This window comes from Pristiophorus japonicus, chromosome 11, assembly GCF_044704955.1.
Source record: "Pristiophorus japonicus isolate sPriJap1 chromosome 11, sPriJap1.hap1, whole genome shotgun sequence".
In the NCBI taxonomy this organism is placed as follows: domain Eukaryota; kingdom Metazoa; phylum Chordata; class Chondrichthyes; family Pristiophoridae; genus Pristiophorus; species Pristiophorus japonicus.
Genome location: NC_091987.1, coordinates 8,566,735 through 8,574,188, shown reverse-complemented (window position 1 = coordinate 8,574,188; position 7,454 = coordinate 8,566,735). Strand labels below are relative to the sequence as shown.

The following is a 7,454-nucleotide window of genomic DNA, read 5'->3' as shown; positions in this document are numbered from 1 at the left end:
ATGCATTCGTTATAATCTACCAAAATTCTCTGGACTCTGGGGAGGTACCAGCGGATTGGAAAGCAGCTAATGTAACGCCTCTGTTTAAAAAAGGGGGCAGACAAAAGGCAGGTAACTATAGGCCGGTTAGTTTAACATCTGTAGTGGGGAAAATGCTTGAAACTATCATTAAGGAAGAAATAGCGGGACATCTCGATAGGAATAGTGCAATCAAGCAGACGCAGCATGGATTCAGGGGGAAATCATGTTTAACTAATTTACTGGAATTCTTTGAGGATATAACGAGCATGGTGGATGGAGGTGTACCAATGGATGTGGCGCATTTAGATTTCCAAAAGGCATTCGATAAGGTGCCACACAAAAGGTTACTGCAGAAGATAAAGGTACGCGGAGTCAAAGGAAATGTATTAGCATGGATAGAGAATTGGCTGGAGAACAGAAAGCAGAGAGTCGGGATAAATGGGACCTTTTCGGGTTGGAAATTGGTGGTTAGTGGTGTGCCACAGGGATCGGTGCTGGGACCACAACTGTTTACAATATACATAGATGACCTGGAAGAGGGGACAGAGTGCAGTGTGACAAAATTTGCAGATGACACTAAGATTAGTGGGAAAGCAGGTTGTGTAGAGGACACAGAGAGGCTGCAAAGAGATTTGGATCGGTTAAGCGAATGGGCTAAGGTTTGGCAGATGGAATACAATGTCGGAAAGTGTGAGGTCATCCACCTTGGAAAAAAAAACAGTAAAAGGGAATATTATTTGAATGGGGAGAAATTACAACATGCTGAGGTGCAGAGGGACCTGGGGGTTCTTGTGCATGAAACTCTTTTGGATACGCAGTCCCCGACTACCACAAATTTTGCAGTCGAATATCCCGCATTTGGGGACATCGCAGGCGTCAGCACACCCGAAGTACAATGGGCAAGCCTCGTCCTGGGAGAACTACCTTCTTGATCATGGTTACTCCCCTGCCAGGTAAGTAATCCCAAAAAGTTAGTTTGCAGGTGCAGCAGGTAATCAGGAAGGCGAATGGAATGTTGGCCTTCATTGCGAGAGGGATGGAGTACAAAAGCAGGGAGGTCCTGCTGCAACTGTACAGGGTATTGGTGAGGCCGCACCTGGAGTACTGCGTGCAGTTTTGATCACCTTACTTAAGGAAGGATATACTGGCTTTGGAGGGGATATAGAGACGATTCACTCGGCTGATTCCAGAGTTGAGGGGGTTACCTTATGATGATAGATTGAGTAGACTGGGTCTTTACTCGTTGGAGTTCAGAAGGATGAGAGGTGATCTTATAGAAACATTTAAAATCATGAAAGGGATAGACAGGATAGAAGCAGAGAAGTTGTTTCCACTGTTCGGGGAGGCTAGAACTAGGGGGCACAGCCTCAAAATATGGGGAAGCCAATTTAAATCCGAGTTGAGAAGGAATTTTTTCTCCCAGAGGGTTGTGAATCTGTGGAATTCTCTGCCCAAGGAAGCAGTTGAAGCTAGCTCATTGAATGTATTCAAGTCACAGATAGATAGATTTTTAACCAATAAGGGAATTGAGGGTTACGGGGAGAGGGCGGGTAAGTGGAGCTGAGTCCACGGCCAGATCAGCCATGATATTGTTGAATGGCGGAGCAGGCTCGAGGGGCTAGATGGCCTACTCCTGTTCCTAATTCTTATGTTCATATGTTCTTATGTTCTAAATACTGAATACCCTAATGGCATAACCAGGAACCGACTATACCAACAACCATCTATAACCCAGCAAACAAAAAGATACTTCGCTAGTCAAACACTCGCAGGGCACTGCTTTTATATTGTTCATATCAAGCCATTAGTGAAACATCTTCAACACCTAAGAGTACTTTTATTCCCATTCAGCTTGAGAAATAAATGACTGGAAGATTGGCTAACTAACAGAAAACAGAGAATCGGGATAAATGGGGTATTTTCCGGTTGGCAAACAGTGACTAGTGGGATGCTGCAGGAATCGGTGCTGGGGCCTCAACTATTTACAATCTATATTAATGGCTTGGATGAAGGGACTGAATGTAATGTAGCCAAGTTTGCTGATGATACAAAGCTGGGTGGGAAAGCAAATTGTGAGGATTTGCAAAGGGATATAGACAGGCTAAGTGAGCGGGCAAACATTTTGCAGATGGAGTATAGGGGAAATTAAAATGAAGGGACATAGTCTCAGATTAACGGCCTGCCCATTTAAAACTGAGATGAGGAGAAATTTCTTCTCTCAGAGGGTTGTAAATTTGTGGAATTCTCTGCCCCAGAGAGCTGTGGAGGCTGGGTCATTGAATATATTTAAGGCGGAGATAGACAGATTTTTGAGCGATAAGGGAGTAAAGGGTTATGGGGAATGGGCAGGGAAGTGGAGCTGAGTCCATGATCAGATCAGCCATGATCTTATTGAATGATGGAGCAGGTTCGAGGGGCCAAATGGCCTACTCCTGCTCTTATTTCTTATGTTGTTGTGGAGGGAGCTTGACTCGAGCTATTGCTTCACAGCATTGCTCATGTACTATACCTGATTGGAAGCACTTAATGCTCACATGGATACCTGAAATGGGAATGTGGGCAAGGTGCCTAAGATGCATTGCTAGTGGTGCAGGTGCCCACCATTTACTTATAAGTCAAGGGATCTTATGCTGCCCCCACATATTCTGCTCGGGTTAGAAGCAGAGGTCGCAGGTAAGTGCACCCCAGCAGTCCTGGATATGTTCCCCAACCCTGAAAATTTTCAGCCTGAGTATCTATAATGGAAAGAATGTTGCAGGTGCAGTGTTATGCCTGTTGACAGAGCAAATGCTCAACATACACACAACCTTCAACAAAAAGCATTCAAGAAGGTGGAGAGAAAGAGATCTGGGCTTTCTAGTGCATAGATCGCTAAAGGTACATGAGCAATGCTGTGAAGAAATAGCTAGAGTGAATAGGGTTTGGGGTGTATTCATAGGACAATTGGTTATAAGATTGTCCTGTGTAAGATCTTGTTCAGGCCTCACTTAGAATATTGCATCCAGTTTTGGTCTCCTCACATGGTGGGTGATATTGAGGCTTTGGAAAGGGTACTGAGGAGGGCCACTCGACTAATTCCCAGTCTAAAACATCTTCGTTATCAAGATAGGATAAAAGAGTTGAGACTCTACACTTTAGAGAAGCAGAGACTTGCGGTGCAGTGGGGGGGGGGGGGGATCTGATTGAGTTTATAAAATAATGAAGGGACTAGATTGTAAACAGCTGGCAATTTGTTCCAATTAAATAGATTAGGGGGGACCAGAGGTCACAAGGTTAAGTTGTATCAGGCCAGATCTAGGTCAGATGTCAGGCAGTGGTTCTTTTCCCAGGGAAGAGTGGACCTCTGGAACAGGCTGCCATCTCATGCGGTGGAAGCTGACTCACTGAATTCCTTCGAGCGGGAGCTAGACCTGTTTCTGGCTGCAGCGGAGATCACCTCTTACAGAAGGTCGATAGTGCAGGGAATGCAGGGCCAGAATGATCTCCTGGACTAGTTTTGATCACCTAGATGGGTCAGAGAGGAATTATCCAGATTTTTCAGGGTTGACCAGGGTTTTTAATCTGTCTTTTTTTGCCATTCCCAGGAGATCAGGTGGTTGTGGGTGTGGTGGGGGCTTCTATGCATTGTGACACACAAGGTATCGCAATTGTGTGAGACAGGCTGGATGGACCAGCAGGCCTTTACTTGTCCGTCAATTGTTCATACATTCATAAAGTGTAATCAATGTTGTAATGTAGGAAACGCAGTAGCCAATTTGCGCACAGCAAGCCCCTACAAACAGCAGTGTGGCCAGATAATCTGTTTTAGCGATTGTGGTTGAGTGATAAATATTGGTCGGGTCACCGATAAGATAGGGCGAGGTAATGTCATAAAGGGATTTGTAGATAAAGACAAGAGTTCACAACTGAACATGTTGGGGGACACGGAGCCAGTTTAGGGCAGCGAGGACTGAGAATGATGACTGAGTGTGGGACAGGGTACGGTTTTGGAAGAGTTGAAAGTCATCATACAAGGGTTGAAATTAAAAACTAGTTTTGGTGTGGCAGTTGCTTCTGTAGAGATGAAGCAATACATCGAGATTCCAGTGATAGGTGTCCAACACATTTCGTTTGCTATGATACATTGCTTAGACATTTTGTGGCTCAGTCAGACAAGGTATTAAATCAATAGCACCACACCAGCCAGGTTAATTGTGTACATTGATCTCAACCTTCGCTTCTTCATCCTTTCAGCTAGACATTTCATTTATTTTACTGGCGGACAAAGCAGCTAATTACTCTCCAAACACATTCCGGTTTATTTTTCCCCTCATCCAGTTTGGATTTTAACATTGTTGACACTCTCTTCAGAATACTTTGTGTGTAACATGCAGATTAACAAACCACAGGCTGTAATCCAATCAAGGGCTTAGGAGGGTTTACAAGTCGACTGATTGAGACCCAAAGTGGGTTATGAACTGGAATCTATTTGAGATCTTTTATATGGAGAGTAGTGGACACCCAGGCAAGATTGCAAACTAATCAAGGGAATGGTATTTGTTGTCTATTGGACTGAAATAAGTTGTAAAACAGAAGAATTATGTTTGAGTGGTTTATGAATCAGTGGCACTATAGGATGATGTTGCTAGCTATGACTTGCCCTGTGCGTGCATTATATTTTACAATGTTTCTCATGAATATTGATGAAGGGCACTTTTATCCCATCTTGATTCTAACTGCAATTATTATGATGCTCATGTATTTCCAAAGCCTTGCGAAAAGAGAAGGCTGAGCGGTGATCTAATAGCGGTCTTAAACATTATAACAACAAGTTGCTTTTGTTGTTATCCATTATAAAAGGGTTTGATAAAGGAGACGTAGAGAAGACTTGTGGGGCCGTGAGATCAGGAATCATTCTCTGAGACTGCCAACTGTGGTTCAGGAAACACAACTCTCTCCCAACTTCCATGTCCAACATGATCCAGGAGGAAGCATTAGGGGGATGATGTTCAGGATAGCTCGTCCTCAAATTAAAAAACAAAGATGGGTGACCTGTCTTTAAGATAATGAAAGGGTTTGATAGGTTAGATGTAGAGAAGATGTTTCCACTTGTGGGAAAGACCAGAACTAGGTCCATAAATATAAGATACTCATTAATATATCCATGAGAGAATTCAGGAGAAACTTCATTACCCAGAGAGTGGTTAGTCACCATCATCATCATAGGCAGTCCCTCAAAATTGAGGAAGACTTGCTTACACTCTAAAAAGTGAGTTCTCAGGTGACTGAACAGTCCAATCCGGGAATTACAGTCTCTGTCGCAGGTGGGACAGACAGTGGTTGGAGGAAAGGGTGGGTGGGGAGTCTGGTTTGCCGCACGCTCCTTCTGCTGCCTGCGCTTGATTTCTGCATGCTCTCGGTGATGAGACTCGAGTTGCTCAGCGCCCTCCTGGATGCTCTTCCTCCACTTAGGGTGGTCTTTGGTCAGGGACTCCCAGGTGTCGGTGGGGATGTTGCACTTTATCAGGGAGGCTTTGAGGGTGTCCTTGAAACATTTCCTCTGCCCACTTGGGGCTCGTTTGCCGCGTAGGAGGTCCGAGTAGAGCGCTTGCTTTGGGAGTCTCGTATCGGGCATGCGGACAATGTGGCCTGCCCAGCAGAGCTGGCCAAGCATGGTTAGTGCTTCGATGCTGGGGATGTTGGCCTGATCGAGAACACTGACCCTGGTGCGCCTATCCTCCCAGGGGATTTGCAGGATCTTGCGGAGGCAGTGCTGGTGGTATTTCTCCAGTGATTTGAGGTGTCTACTGTATATGGTCCACGCCTCTGAGCCATATACTCCACCCAGAGAGTGGTTAGAATGTGGAGCTCGCTATCACAAGTAGTAGTTGAGGCAAATAGAATAGATGCATTCAAGGGGAAGCTAGATAAACACATGAGGGAGAAAGGAATAGAAGGATATGTTGATGGAGTTAGATGAAGAGGGGTGGGAAGAGGTTTGTGTGGATAAACACCGGCATCATCCTGTTCGGCTGAATGGCCTGTTTCTGTGCTACAGACAAAATGTAAATCTATGCATTCCATGCAATGAATTATGGTGAGATCGTACTCCTGATCTCACTCTGCAAACATGTTACTGTGTTTGTATGAAGTTCCTTTGCCTGATACTTTAATGGCAGATTGACTTATTTATTAATGGGGAGAATAGTTAAATATAAACATGGCAATGGGGTGGTATGCTACTATCATGCAGAGCTTCAAGCTCCCATGTGTATGTCTCCACTAAAATATTAGCAATTGTGAAATGATCACTGCACAGTTATTGAATGATGCAAAACTCGGCTGCCCCCGTGTCCCAACTCACACCAAGTCCCACTCACCCATCACCCCTGTGCTTGCTGACCTATATTGGCTCCCGGTTAAGCAACGCCTCAATTTCAAAATTCTCATCCTTTTTTCCAAATCCCTCCATGGCCTCGCCCCTCCCTATCTCTGTAATCTCCTCCAGCCCCACAACCCCCTCAAGATGTCTGCGCTCCTCTAATTCTGCCCTCCTGAGCATCCCTGATTACAATCGCTCAACCATTGGTGGCCGTGCCTACAGCTGCCTGGGCCCCAAGCTCTGGAATTCCCTCCCTAAACCTCTCCACCTCTCTACCTCTCTTTCCTCCTTCAAGACGCTCCTTAAAACCTACCTCTTTGATCAAGCTTTTGGTCACCTGCGCTAATTTCTCCTTATGTGGCTCGGTGTCAAATTTTTTATCCCATAACACTCCAGTGAAGCGCTTTGGAACTTTTCACTACTTTAAAGGTGCTATATAATTACAAGTTGTTGTTGTTGTTAACCTTAATTGGATTTGTGGAAAATAGCGCAATCAGTGTATAGAGCTAGACAACATACTAGATGTCAAATTTTCTAACAATCACTGACAAATAACTTCTCTGTCAGTCTTCAGCAGTCATAAAGAGGGGTAACACTCTCTCTTTCTCTCTCTCTCCCTCTCTCTCTCTCTCTCTTCTCTCTCTCTCTCTCTTTCTCTCCCTGGTCCAAACAGACTCCTATCTCCTCACTCAGCATCAGCATTAGCTCCCTGGCTTAGGAAGACAACACCACCGGACTTGGATCTGACCCAATGCCCAAGAGTGTTTATCTGCTGTAAACTAGCAAAGAAGAGCGTATAATACCACTCCTGTCTGATTGCAGACTGTAGGGCACGACCGTGAGTGTCGTTGTCAACCTTGCGCGTCCTCGGCACAAAGAGTTGGTGCTGGGCTGCTTCCAGGTCTCAGATAGGCACCATGAAAACTAACACCGCAAAGAGGAAACACAACCGAGTGCATCAAAGTGACAAGAACTTAATGAAGCAGAGAGTGATCGCACCAGAATGCTCGGGGTGATAACCTGGGAAACAGCAGAAGGTTCTAATCCGTTTCCCCTGGGAGCCAATCAGAAG

The 7,454-nt window shown here is 45.1% G+C and overlaps 1 pseudogene; it reads right to left on the bottom strand.

Moving 5' to 3' along the window:
• Nucleotides 1-801: 801 nt before the first annotated feature.
• Nucleotides 802-982, bottom strand: LOC139276626 (U1 spliceosomal RNA; annotated as a pseudogene).
• Between the last annotated feature and the right edge of the window lie 6,472 nt (nucleotides 983-7,454).